Raw genomic sequence first — 14,725 nt, 5'->3', positions numbered from 1 at the left:
ACTGCAAACCAGATTCATTTAAGAGTACTGATGATACAGGAGTGGCCAACTTGGAAGAAAAAAAAAAAAGAGTAATGATGAAATTTCCCTTTTAAAATGAACAAACTCCAGGCCAGGCATGTGGCTATAATCCCAGCACTTTGGAAGACCTAGGTGGGTGGATCATTTGAGGTCAGGAGCTTGACCAGCCTGGCCAACATGGTGAAACCCTGCCCCTACTAAAAATACAAAAATTAGCCAGGCATGGTGACAGGCGCCTATAATCCCAGCTACTTGGGAGGCTGAGGCAAGAGAATTGCTTAAACCCAGGGGGTGGGGGTTGCAATGAGCCAAGACCACACCACTGCACTCCAGCCTGGGCAACAGAATGAAACTCCATCTCAAAAAAAACAAAAGTTAAATAGATAAGAAACGAAATGAGGCCTGGCACGGTGGCTCAAGCCTGTAATCCCAGCACTTTGGGAGGCCAAGGTGGGTGGATCACGAGGTCAGAGAGATCAAGACCATCCTGGTCAACATGGTGAAACCCCGTCTCTACTAAAAATACAAAAAACTAGCTGGGCGTGGTGGTGCGTGCCTGTAATCCCAGCTACTCAGGAGGCTGAGGCAGGAGAATTGCCTGAACCCAGGAGGCGGAGGTTGCGGTGAGCCGAGATCGCGCCATTGCACTCCAGCCTGGGTAACAAGAGCGAAACTCCGTCTCAAAAAAAAAAAAAAAGAAACGAAATGAGATAAACTACCTACCAAAAAAAAAAAAAACAACAAGAGCCAGGCTAGGTGGCTCAAGCCTGTAATCCCAGTACTTTGGAAGGCCAAGGTCGGTGGATCACATGAAGGCAGGAGTTCCAGACCAGGCTGGCCACCGTGGTGAAACCTTGTCTTAAGAAAAGAAAAGAAAGAAAGAAAGAAAAAAGAATCCAACACAAGTTTCTTGAAAAAAAAAAAAAAAAAAAGAGCCGAGCGCGATTACTCAAGCCTGTAATCCCAGCACTTTGGGAGGCCGAGGCGGGTGGATCACGAGGTCAAGAGATCAAGACCATCCTGGTCAACATGGTGAAACCCCGTCTCTACTAAAAATACAAAAAATCAGCTGGGCATGGTGGCACGTGCCTGTAATCCCAGCTACTCAGGAGGCTGAGGCAGGAGAATTGCCTGAACCCAGGAGGCGGAGGTTGCGGTGAGCCGAGATCGCACCACTGCACTCCAGCCTGGGTAACAAGAGCGAAACTCCATCTCAAAAAAAAAAAGAAAGAAAAATAGAAATAAAAAGGCCAGGCACAGTGGCTCAATCCTGTAATCCCAGCACTTTGGGAGGTCGAGGTGGGCAGATCATGTGAGTCAACACCAGCCTGGCCAACATGGTCAAACCTCATCTCTTTTAAGGCAGCAAATCATGCTGCCATGTGTGTACCTATGCAACAATCTCCCATGTTCTTCACATGTACCCCAAAACCTAAAACGCAATTAAAAACAAAAAAGTCTTTTCCTCCCTGGATGTCTGAGGATAGGCTGCCATCATGACAGACACAGTAACAATCCACACAAGAAAGTTCATGACCAAATCACTACTTCAGAGGAAAGAAAGGGTCATTGATGTCCTTCTCCCAGGGAAGGCAGCAGCGCCTAAGACAGAAATTCAGGAAAAACTAGCCAAAATGTATAAGACCACACTGGATGTCATCTTCGTATTTGGATTCAGAACTCATTTTGGTGGTGGCAAGACAAACAGCTTTGGCATGATTTATGATTCCCTGGATTATGCAAAGAAAAATGAACCCAAACATAGACTTGCAAGACAGGGCCTGTGTGAGAAGAAAACGACCTCAAGAAAGCAATGAAAGGAACAAAAGAACAGAATGAAGAAAGCCAGGGGGACTGCAAAGGCTAATGTTGGCGCGGGCAAAAAGTGAGCTAGAGATTGGATCACAGCTGAAGGAGTAAAGGTACTGCAATGATGTTATCTATGGTTGTAGATTTTTCATGAGAAGCTTAATAAACTAAAAACTTTCATGGGGGAAAGTTTTTAGTTTATTAAGCCAACCACTCAAAGGGATACCTGGGACCATTTGAAGAATCTGATGGACTCTCAGAACAGAATAGAAGTAACAATATACTAATGATCAGATAAAGTATGTCCTCAGGACTGGAATTTAAACAAACATCTGGTTTAAAAACAAATTAAAAGATGGAGGTAAAAAGGGAACAAAGACTGGTGTGGTGGCTCAGGCCTGTAATCCCAACACTTTGGGAAGCTGAGACAGGTGGATCACAAGGTCAGGAGATAAAGACCTTCCTGGCCAACATGGGGAAACCCAGTCTCTACTAAAATATAAAAAATTAGGCGGGCATGGTGGCACACGCCTGTAGCCCCAGCTACTTGGGAGACTGAGGCAGGAAAATCGCTTGAACTCAGGAGGTGGAGATTTCAGTGAGCCGAGACTGTGCCACCACGCTCCAGTTTGGAGACAGAGCAAGACTCTGTCTCAAAAAAAAAGCGGGGAGGGGAACCAAATGAAGGAATTTATCTGCTTCTTTAACTTTGCTTAACAGGAGAAAACACTAGGAGAGAAGAATGCTCTGATAAGTAGAGGTGAATGCTCACGGGTCAGGGAAGCCCAGCAAGTAAAAAAAAAAAAAAAAAAAAATCCTGTTCAACACTACCCATCAGCTGAGGCCTACCTGTCACCAAACAATGTGTGCTCATTCATGTGCTTTTCCAGGGATCAAGACCTTTCTAGAAAAACCCCTAATTGGAACACAGGATTGAAAAAAGAACCAAAAAAAAAAAAAAAAGATCCCTAATGACCAGACACAAGCAATTCAGATCCAGGTTCAAGTTATTCTTGTCAGTAATGGGAACAACACTTGAACCCAGGAGGTGGAGGCTGCACTGAGCTGAGATGGCGCCACTGTACTCCAGTCAGGGCAACAGAGCAAGACTCGTCTCAAAAATAAATAAATAAATAAATAAATATTAGTAATTAAGTTAATAATCTGTTTGTTTTTTTAAGTGGATCCCCTTTTGCATTCAAGCAATTCTCCTACCTCAGCCTCCTGAGAACTGGATTACAGGGGTGTGCCACCACACCTAGCTAATTTTTGTATTTTTAGTAGAAATGGGGTTTCACCATGTTGGCCCGGCTGGTCTTACTCCTGACATCAAGTGATCCACCTGCCTTGACCTCCTAAAGTGAGAGGATTACAGGCTAGAGCCACCCTGGCCAGCCAATAATCTGTATTTTTCTATAATATGCACATTTATCTGTGTTTAATCAAACAAAAAAGCAGTGGCCAGGCATGGCTCATGCCTATAATCCCAGCACTTTGGGAGGCTGAGAAGGGTAGACCAAGAGGTCAAGATATGGAGAGAGACCATCCTGGCCAACACGGTGAAACCTCATCTCAACCAAAAATACAAAAATTAGCCGGGCATGGTGGTGTATGACCACAGTCCCAGACACTCAGGAGGCTGAGGCAGGAGAATTGCTTGAATCGAAGAGGCAGAGGTTGCAACGAGTGGAGATTGCACCAATGCACTCCAGCCTGGAGACGGAGTGAGACTCTGTCCCCCACCAAAAACAAGAAAAAGAAAATAAGAGTGATAAAATAGGTGGTAAAGTTTTGGAAACTTTTGTTTAAATTTTACATATTTATGTGTGTTGGGTCATGATGGGTAAGGTATGTTTCCCAATGTGAGTCCTGGTTTTACAGTTTCTTCAATTTTTGCATATATACAACAATAATTAATTTGCACAACAAATTATTACTGAACACCTACACTATAGTGCTGGTGAGGCATCAGCATGCTATACAGAACAGAAGGGAATAAAAATACTTCGTCTCTACGCTTGTAGAATCCTTACAGTGTAGAAACAATCAAATAATCACATAAATATATGATTATAAACTGCAAAGTGTTAGGAAAATATACAGGGAATTAAGATAGATCCTCATTAGGGAAGCTGATTTACATTGAGGAAGAGAAATGAGTAACAGGTCAGGTTTCTCTGAGGAAGTACATTCAAGCAGAGATAAGAAATTTGTATGAAAAGGAGGAAAATGAAAGGAAAAGTCAGCCAGGCAAAAAACACAGCACATTCAGGAAGGCTGTATACAATATGAAGAAAAGCCAATGGGTAGAGAGAAAAGGTAAAACCATCTAGCTAAGACTTGGGTGGGGCTTGGGATAGAAAGAGATACCAATGGAATTTTAAATATCCTGAAGACTAGGAGAATAATCCAATAGGCATTTTCTTTTTTTGTTTTTTTTTTTTTTTGAGATGGAGTTTCGCTCTTGTTACCCAGGCTGGAGTGCAATGGCGCGATCTCGGCTCACCGCAAACTCCGCCTCCTGGGTTCAGGCAATTCTCCTGCCTCAGCCTCCTGAGCAGCTGGGATTACAGGCACGCGCCACCATGCCCAGCTAATTTTTTGTATTTTTAGTAGAGACGGAGTTTCACCATGTTGACCAGGATGGTCTCGATCTCTTGACCTCGTGATCCACCCGCCTCGGCCTCCCAAAGTGCTGGGATTACAGGCTTGAGCCACCGCGCCCAGCCCCCAATAGGCATTTTTTAACATCAGGCTGAAAAGAGATTGGAGGGAGGCTGGAGTGAAAGCTAGGATGATGCACTGGAGGTGGAGACAAGTGGATTGATCCCCACAATATTATTCCTGAAGCAGAAATGACAAGGCATAGTGATACTTTGGATGTCAAGGCTGAGGAACCATGATGTGTTGCATAACTCAAAATGAAATGAGTGAGCAATGAAAGGAGATGAGATATATGAGAAATCCCAGAGAAGAAAGCTGAGAAGAAAGATCCGAGTTCCATTTGTTATAGTTAACAAGTAGAGTTGCCAAATTAATACCTGGAACCGGATGGAGATATAAAAAAAGAAGTCATTAGCAGAAAGGCTTTAATGACTCATCATTCTGCTCCTTAAATATCCACCCATACTAACATACAAATACAAACCCTGAAGAATCCAGAATAAATTTGACTTTATGCGGTAGCAGTTCATAAATACCATAGTAGCTGAAATACCATGTGTATCTCAACAGTATGCAGAGCAACAATATAATTAAACATTCACACTCTTAAAATAATCCACTTCCACGAAATCATAGGGAATCAAGTGTCCACTGTGTTCACTGCTATCCATATCTGACAGTATATGGCACATAGTACAAGCTAATCTATGTATCCACTACTATGCAGAATAAATCAATCAAAAATAAAAGAAATGGCAGGCATGGTTGCTCATAACTGTAATCCTAGCACTTTGGGAGGCTGAGGCAGGAGGATCATGAGGTCAGGAGATAGAGACCATTCTGGCTAACGTGTTAGCAGCTGGAATTACACATGCCTGCCATCATGCCTGGCTAATTTTTGGTATTGTTTTAGTAAGGACTGGGTTTCACAATGTTGGTCAGGCTGGTCTTGAACTCCTGACCTTGTGATCCGCCTGCCTCAGCCTCCCAAAGTGCTGGGATTACAGGCATGAGCCACCACGCTGGCTTCAATATCGATATTTTTGTTGGAACCATTCTCCGTGCCTGCATGAGGGTAGGGAGGGAAGAGAGATACACAAGTAATGGCATGACTGGTTAAGACTATGAAGGAAACTACAGAACGCTGCTATGGCCAGTGTGCAGGACTGAAATAAGTGACAACTCAGCTAAACCTTCTTGTTAGAAAATCTGAAGGATGACACGGAATCAACCAGACAAGGAAGTGCAGTTGGGGTAACAGCCCAGACAGAGGGAACAACAACAGCATGGGCAGAGTACCAAGCCCATTCAGGGAACCGGGAAGAAAGATGAGTCTGGCTGGGCAAAGTCAAGCACAGAACTGAGGATTAGGACTTGTTCCCTAGAGAAAGCAGCCTTGAAGCAGGAACAGAGGGGACAGGCTCCTTAAAGAAACAATTCTGGGCCAGGCACAGTGGCTCACGCCTGTAATCCTACCACTTTGGGAGGCCAAGGTGGGTGGATCACCTGAGGTCAGGAGTTCAAGACCAGCCTGGCCATCATGGTGAAACCTCATCTTAAAAAAAAAAAAGAAAGAAAGAAATGATTCTGACTGCTTGTATGGGGAAAGGATTAGGCCCAGCAAGTGTGGATTTAGAAGACTGTAACTCCCCAAAGGTAGGGAGGATGAGGAAGCAGAGAATCTTTGGGGAGTGGAGGAGTGGAAAAAAAAAACAATGGGCCGGGCGCGGTGGCTCAAGCCTGTAATCCCAGCACTTTGGGAGGCCGAGGCGGGTGGATCACGAGGTCGAGAGATCGAGACCATCCTGGTCAACATGGTGAAACCCCGTCTCTACTAAAAACACAAAAAAGTAGCTGGGCATGGTGGCGCTTGCCTGTAATCCCAGCTACTCAGGAGGCTGAGGCAGGAGAATTGCCTGAACCCAGGAGGCGGAGGTTGCGGTGAGCGGAGATCGCGCCATTGCAGTCCAGCCTGGGTAACAAGAGCGAAACTCCGTCTCAAAAAAAAAAAAAAAAAAAAAAAAATGATCTAATATTTTTTTTTTTTTAAGAAGGAGTTTCACTCTTGTTACCCAGCCTGGAGTGCAATGGCGCGATCTCGGCTCACCGCAACCTCCGCCTCCTGGGTTCAGGCAATTCTCCTGCCTCAGCCTCCTGAGTAGCTGGGATTACAGGCAGGTGCCACCATGCCCAGCTAATTTTTTTTTTGTATTTTTGGTAGAGACGGGGTTTCACCATGTTGACCAGGATGGTCTCGATCTCTCGACCTCGTGATCCACCCGCCTCGGCCTCCCAAAGTGCTGGGATTACAGGCTTGAGCCACCGCGCCCGGCAACCTAATATTTTTAATTTATATCTTAGGCTCCACAAAATGGTCTAGATTTGTAGGGATAAAAAAGATACAATGACTTTAATTATGATACACCTCCTAACAAATTCATATCAGAGTTAGAGCTTGTGGGCCAGGTACAGTGGCTCACACCTGTCACCCCAGAACTTTGGGAGGCCAAGGCAGGGGGATCCCTTGAGCCCATAAGTTTGAGACTAGCCAGGGCAACACACTGAGACTCCATCTCTACGAAAAGAAATTATTTTAATTAAAAAAAAAAAAAAGAATCTGAGTGACGACACCATGGGAGAAAAAAGAAAACAAGAGGCTGGGGAGAAGCATTAAATATTAATATTTGGCCCGGGCACAGTGGCTCATGCCTGTAAACTCAGCACTTTGGGAGGCCGAGGCAGGCAGATCACGAGGTCAGGAGTTTGAGACCAGCCTGGCCAACATAGTGAAACTCCATCTTGACTAAAAAACGCAAAAATTAGCCGGGCATGGTATCGGGCACCTGTAATCCCAGCTACTTGGGAGACTGAGGCAGGAGAATCGCTTGAATCCAGAAGGAGTAGTAGGTTGCAATGACCCAAGATCACACCACTGCACTCCAGCGTAAGTGAAAGAGCGAAACTCCAAAAAATTTATATATATACACATATAAATATTTAACAAAAGGGAACATAAATATTTCAGTAGACACTGAGCTTAGTCAAAGCATAGAATGTACCTATCTTATCACTATATCCCTAATAAATATATAACAAATAAGTAGGCCGGGTGTGGTGGCTCAAGCCTGTAATCCCAGCACTTTGGGAGGCCGAGGCGGGTGGATCATGAGGTCAAGAGATCAAGACCATCCTGGTCAACACGGTAAAACCCCGTTTCTACTAAAAATCCAAAAAATGAGCTGGGCATGGTGGCACATGCCTGTAATCCCAGCTACTCAGGAGGCTGAGGCAGGAGAATTGCCTGAACCCAGGAGGTGGAAGTTGCGGTGAGACGAGATCGCGCCATTACTATCAAGAGAATAACTATGAGCAGTATAAACACTATGCTATCAGGGAGGGATGATCAGGATGGGCTCAGTGGCTCACGCCTATAATCCTAGCACTTTGGGAGGCTGAGGCAGGAAGACTGCTTGAGCCCAGGAGTTTGAGACCAGCCTGAGCAACATGGCAAGACCACAAATATAGCAAGGCATGATTAGCTACCTGTGCTCTGGCTCCTGATCACAGGCAGCAGAGAGGCTCCAGTGAGTCAAGACTGTGCCACTGCTGTACTCCAGCCTGGGCATCAGAGTTAGACTTTGTCTCCAAAACTAAAAAAGGAACAGATGATCTTAATAATGACATCCAGGCCGGGCACGGTGGCTCAAGCCTCTAATCCCAGCACTTTGGGAGGCCGAGGCGGGTGGATCACGAGGTCGAGAGATCGAGACCATCCCGGTCAACATAGTGAAACCCCGTCTCTACTAAACATACAAAAAATTAGCTGGGCATGGTGGCACGTGCCTGTAATCCCAGCTACTCAGGAGGCTGAGGCAGGAGAATTGCCTGAACCCAGGAGGCAGAGGTTGCGGTGAGCCGAGATCGCGCCATTGCACTCCAGCCTGGGTAACAAGAGCGAAACTCTGTCTCAAAAAAAAAAAATAAATAAATAATGACATCCAGAGGCTGGGCGCGGTGGTTCACGCCTGTAACTCCAGCATTCTGGAAGGCTGATGTGGGTGGATCACCTGAGGTGAGGCGTTTGAGAACAGCCTGGTTAACATGTTGAAACCCCTTCTCCACAAAAATATAAAAATTAGCTAGGCATGATGGCGGGTGCCTGTAATCCCAGCTACTGGGTAGGCTGAGGTGGGAGAATTGCTTGCACCTAAGGGGCGGAGGCTGCAGTCAGCCGAATTCATGCCATTGCACTCCAGCCTAGGCAACATAGTGAGACTCTGTCTTTATTTTTATTTTTACTGTTTTTTTTGAGATGGAGTTTCACTCTTGTTACCCAGGCTGGAGTGCAAGGCACGATCTCAGCTCACCGCAACCTCCGCCTCCTGGGTTCAGGCGATTCTCCTGCCCCAGCCTCCTGAGTAGCTGGGATTACAGGCACGTGCCACCATGCCCAGCTAATTTTTTTATTTTTAGTAGAGACGGAGTTTCACCATGTTGACCAGGATGGTCTAGATCTCTTGACCTTGTGATCCACCTGCCTCGGCCTCCCAAAGTGCTGGGATTACAGGAGGTAGAGGTTGCAGTGAGCCAAGATCACGCCACTGTACTCCAGCCTGGGCAACAGAGTCAAAGTCTGTCTAAAATAAATAAGTAAGTAAATAAATGGAATTAAGTACTGATGGGCTGCAACATGGAAGAACCCTAAAAAACATGCCAAGCAAAAGAAGTCACTCACAAAAGACCACATAGTGCATGACTCCGTGTATATAAAATTTTCTTTTTTCTTTCTTTTTTTTTAAAAAAAAGACGGGGTTTCACCATGTTGGTCAGGCTGGTCTTGAACTCCCGACCTCAGATGATCCGCCCGCCTTGGCCTCCAAAATTCTTGGATTACAGGCATAAGCCACCATGCCCCACTTAAAATTTTCAAAACAGGGCCATGGTGGCTCATCCCAGCACTTTGGGAGGCCAAGGCAGGTCAATCACGAGGTCAGCAGATGGAGACCACTCTGGACAATCTGGTAAAACCCTGTCTCTACTAAAATATAAAAATTAGCTGGGCGTGGTGGTGTGCGCCTGTAATCCCAGCTACTCCAGAGGCTGAGGCCAGAGAATTACTTCAATCCAAGAGGCAGAGGTTGCAGTGGTCCGAGATCCCCCCACTGCACTCCAGCCTGGCCACAGAGCAAGACTCCGTCTCAAAAAAAAAATTTCCAGAATAGCCAAATCTATTGAGACAGCAGATTAGTGGTTGCCTAGGGATAGAAGGGGAGTATTCAAAAATATACTGTGGTAATGGTTGCACAAGCCTATTCATTTATTTATTAAAACTTATTTTTTATTTATTTTTAATTTTTACTATTTTTTTAATTTTTTTTTTATTTGGAGTTTCACTCTGTCGCCCAGGCTGGAGTACAGTGGCCCATCTCGGCTCACTGCAACTTCCACCTCCTGGGTTCAAGCGATTCCCTGCCTCAGCCCCCTGAGTAGCTGAGCATTACAGACGCCAGCCACCATGCCCAGCTAATTTTTGTATTTTTAATAGAGACAGGGTTTCCCCATGTTGGCCAGGCTGGTCTTGAACTCTTGACCTCAGGTGGTCTACCCGCCTCAGCCTCCCAAAGTGCTGGGATCACAGGCGTGAGCCACAGTGCCCGGCCTGATTTTTAACTTTAGGAAAAAAACTGACTGTTAAAGTCTGTTAATAAAATAATTAAAGTCTGTCAATAAAACAAGTCTTTGATGTAAACTGTATTGTATTACCAAGTTTTCGGGTTATGGTAAAGCTTATTTGCAAACTTTTCATTACACTGAAATTGGGAGAAAAAGGACCTAAAAAATCCCAAACAGTCGTGTAATCCGTTCCAAAACAAAGAATGAGGGGGGCTGCGCCGAGGCCAGCAAGGTAAGAAAACAAGCGATAATCGCAAAGGAGAACAGACTGCTACCCAGTAAAAATGGACCTTTAAAAATTAAAACCACCAGTTTTCAACCACAACTCTTCGAAATAAGAATATTAGTCACCGTTGCCATAGGAAACAGTAAAGCCAAGTTGCCCGGAATTTAAACATTTTTTTAAATACCGCAAACTAAAATGGGTGAAAATAGGGCAAAGTTTAGTGTGAATCTAAGTGGCCGGAACCTACCAGTAACTTTCACCGGGATAAAGGTGACTCTGCTTTTCTAATCTACGCTTCCGAACAGTGCTTATGATAAATCACTTCTCGGGGTTAGTTTATTAAGTACCAAAAAAAAAAGTTTACCCTTTCTCTTCCGGAAGAAGGAACCTGACAAAACCCCTCTCCGTATCGCCCACAATCAGAGCGAACCAGGGCAGGCTCGCACCGCGCAGCAAGGGGAGACGAGCACCGAGTCCACGCGGAAAGCATCCGAATCCCGCCTGCTGGCTTTTCTGGCCAAGCACGGAGGAAAACCCCAAGCTCCAGCCTGCAGTCCCGGCCTGCCTGGCTCCCTCCTCCACGTCCCCACCTCATGCCGCGTTCCGTGCCTGATAGTCCAAGCGCCCTGATCCAATTCGCATTTATTAAGCACCCGCTGTCTACACCGCATCATGGTTCCTCCAGTCACTGCAGAAAGAAATGCCCCATACCGGGGGAAAGAAACACCAAAAGGACAGCCGCGAGGGTTGAGGACGACCCCGAATGACGGGCTGGCTGCCTGCTGCGACGGGTGGTCTGGAGAGAAGCTCCCACCCTCACCACGCGGGACATGACACTCCTGGGGAAGGGAGGGCCCCGAGGGGTGCACCAGGCCCGGCCTTCCTGGAGTCAGCCACAGACCGACTAGGGGCTGAAAGAGGTCCGCATCTCCTGACCTCCCGCGCGCTCCTCTGCCCCAAGAAGACTACCCCGACTCCGGATCCCGGGAGAACGGCGAGCTCGGGCACCGAACATCCGTAAGGGCCGGAGCGGGCTGTCACCGGCCCCCGCATCCCTCCCCTGCGGCCGCGGCCGGCCGCTCCCTCCCCAGGGTGACAGTCTCAGCAGCCACGGACGGACCGTCTCTACCCCGGCGTCGCTGCTCGCTGGGACGCCCGCACCCCCGTGCCCCACGCGGAGGGGGGCAGTGCCGGGAAGACCTCCTCGGCCCCTCCCCCCGCCGCGGCCCCCGGACTCCGGAGAAGCGGTTACCTGGCGCGCGGGTGGGGGCGAGAGCAGGACCCGGAGGAGGAGGATGAGAAGAAGACACTGGCCTCCGGCCCAGGGAGATTTGGGAAATTCGGAAGACTTGTTCCGCACTAGGTGACAGCTGTTCGCTGCGCACGCGCACAGGACCCCGGCCGCCTGCGCCGCGCCTCACCCTCCCGTCGAGGGGGTGGGCGGGAGGCAGCGGCGAAGACGCGCGCACCGCCGGCTCTCCCTGCGCGAGGGCGCGCGCGCCGTCACGTGACCACTGGGGCCCCGCACTTGGTGAGTCACGTGAGCTTACAAACAGCTTAAAGGTGCCCGGCACCTTCTTGCCTTGGGCATAACTTCCACGCTTTGGTTAACTTAAACTTGCTGGCGCGCATCTTCTTTTTTTCTGGACACAGGCATGTCCCATTCTTTCCGGAGGGGGAAAATACTCAAGCAGAAGCAGAAAACAGGTGCATAGAACCTTGCCCGGAAGCGCCTGCTGGGGTCCCACTGGGCTGGACCTGATGCAGTCCACGCGCCACACGTCCTCCTGGGCCCCGACGCGCACCTATGGCGGCCTCTGACGCGCGGACGTCATCGTGGCGTTGCCAGGGGTGGAGCCTCGGAATGCCTTGGAGAGCCTGGCGAGGAAGCAGGGACTCGCAGCTCTCCGGCGAAGACAGCGGTCTGTGCCGGTTCTGAGCCTCCTTCCCACGGTGGGAAATCCCGAATGGGCCAAGACTGCCCGCGTATCCCAACGCTTTAACAAATAACTCCGGAGCAGGAGCGTTTTGTCAGCTTCTGGAAGCGAAACTGTCCGATGTTCGAGTCACCTACTCCGAGCACGTCCCGCCCCGCCCAAGTGTGCTCCTAAGATGGGTAGACACATAGGTGGCACCAGTAGGAATCCCGGGCTGGCGGTCCCTCCTAAACTAGAGCTGACAACAGTTTGGCCTGAATTGAAGTACCTAGAAATGCAGGTGCCTCCAGCGCCGGAAACTTAAGTTAACCTGCTACAACTTATTGCTTCTTCTCTGTAACTCCGTCTTCCGAGGTGTCAGAAGGAACCAGACAAGACCTTAAGCCCCTGTACTGCCAAAGACAGATGGCTGAGCATCAGATGTTTTGCAAAGTTGAATGATTTTTTTTTTTTTAACTTCCTGCAGAGCTCCCAGCTGAGTCCATTGTGGTGTTTCCTCTAATGTCTTAGCTATGAAAGCCCGGGCATATCTTCACACCAGTGAGCAAAGCTGGGGTGTGTAATATGCTGAATTTTCTGTTACACTGATACCAGCTTTTTAAAAATATATCGACACTCGAGTTATACAAAAAGACAGTTGCAGGTGAAAAAAATTATATTTATATATATATATATATATATATATATATATATATATATATATATCTTGACACCACTTAACCACACCCTTGTATTTGTTTCTTACTGGGATGAACATTGTGAGGACAGGTGGAATGTGGTTAATTGACGTAAGGCTAACAGGATTATTGGGTCACTATATTTCTTTTTCTTTTTCGACAGAGTATTGCTCTGACGGCCAGGCTGGAGTGCAGTGGCACGATCTTGGCTCACTCCAACCTCTGCCTCCCCAGTTCAAGCAATTCTCCTGCCTCGCCTCCCAAGTAGCTGGGATTACAGGCGCCGGCTACCACGTCCGCCTAATTTTTGAATTTTTAGTAGAGTCAGGGTTTCACCATGTTGGTCAGGCTGGTCTCGAACTCCTGACTTCTCCGCCTTGGCCTCCCAAAGTGCTGGGATGAGCCACTGCAGCCGGCCACACACACTTCTGAACTTCCCTAACATATACGCAACTGGGAATTTTCCAAATGTGTGCATGTATTGTCAGGATCCCAACCATCCTTACAAGTAAAACGGATAAGCTAAAATAATAAATATACAATCTAACCTTTATTTAGAATTTACTGTGAGCTAGACACTATCTTAAGAGCTTCACATTTATTAACCAAACACTTATAATAATTCAACGAGGGCCGCGGGTATGGTGGCTCACGACTGTAATAACAGCACCTTGAGCGGCCGAAGTGGGTGGATCACAAGGTCAGTAGATCAAGACCATCCTGGCCAACACGGTGAAACCCTGTCTCTACTAAAAATACACAAATTAGCTGGGCATAGTGGTGCATGCCTGCAGTCCCAGCGACTCAGGAGGGTGAGGCAGGAGAATTACTTGAACCCAGGAGGCGGAGGTTGTGGTGAGCCGAGATCATGCCACTGCACTCCAGCCTGGTGACAGAGCGAGAGTCTATCTCAAAAAAAAAAAAAAAAAGAAAGAAAAAGAAAGAAAGAAACTCCATGAATAGGCACTAGTAATTTAGAAATACCTCATTGTTACAGATGTGGAATCTGAAGTATAGAGATTAAGAAATATGGCCACAGTCAAGCAGCTAGGGTCCTTTGGAAGCCATATGCTATATTAGAATAGCAATCTGGTACACCAGAATAAAAAGTCTGGAAACCTGAAATCCATTTTCTTCACAATTTGCAGATGCACAAATAACATTTCTGGTTTTTTGTTTTGTTTTGTTTTGTTTTGTTTTTGAGACGGAGTTTCACTCTTGTTGCCCAGGCTGGAGTGCAGTGGCACATTCTGGGCTCACCACAACCTCTGCCTCACAGGTTCAAGCGATCTCCTGCCTCAGCCTCCTGAGTAATTGGGATTACAGGCATGCACCACCACACCCAGCTAATTTTGTATTTTCAGTAGAGACAGGTTTTCTCCATGTTGGTCAGGCTGGTCTCTAACTCCCACTAACTCCCAACCTCAGGTAATCCACTCACCTTGGCCTCCCAAAGTGCTGGGATTACAGGCGTGAGCCACTGTACCCGGCCGCAAATAATATTTCTTTACCATTGTGAATTACAGTATGACTTTTTTTTTTTTTTTTGAGATGGAGTCTTGTTCTGTCACCTAGGCTGGAGTACAGTGGCACAATCTGGGCTCACTGCAACCTCTGCCTCCCAAGTTCAAGCAATTCTCTGCCCCAGCCTCTTGAGTAATTGGGATTACAGGCACGCAACACCACGCCGGGCTAATTTTAGTAAAGACAGAGTTTCG

At 47.2% G+C, this 14,725-nt stretch overlaps 1 protein-coding gene and 1 pseudogene across 7 annotated transcripts in view; one reads left to right on the top strand and one right to left on the bottom strand.

The window, feature by feature from the left end:
* Positions 1–11,886, bottom strand: part of KDM4C (lysine demethylase 4C) — a 398,790-nt gene extending 386,904 nt beyond the window's left edge. For 5 of the 7 annotated variants that reach the window (XR_012516575.1, XR_012516576.1, XM_010338767.1 and 2 more), the window contains exon 1: positions 11,646–11,872. The gene's annotated coding sequence lies outside the window, so the exon portion shown is untranslated. Of the gene's footprint in view, positions 1–11,645 lie in introns of all 7 variants that reach the window. The other 2 variants (XM_010338768.2, XM_003928169.4) reach the window with 2 other exon arrangements.
* On the top strand, positions 1,518–1,910 carry LOC141583724 (small ribosomal subunit protein eS24 pseudogene; annotated as a pseudogene).
* Positions 11,887–14,725: the final 2,839 nt, after the last annotated feature.

Source organism: Saimiri boliviensis, chromosome 2 (genome assembly GCF_048565385.1).
Source record: "Saimiri boliviensis isolate mSaiBol1 chromosome 2, mSaiBol1.pri, whole genome shotgun sequence".
In the NCBI taxonomy this organism is placed as follows: domain Eukaryota; kingdom Metazoa; phylum Chordata; class Mammalia; order Primates; family Cebidae; genus Saimiri; species Saimiri boliviensis.
The sequence above is the reverse complement of the archived record's forward strand: the minus strand, read 5'-3'. Positions and strand labels throughout refer to the sequence as shown.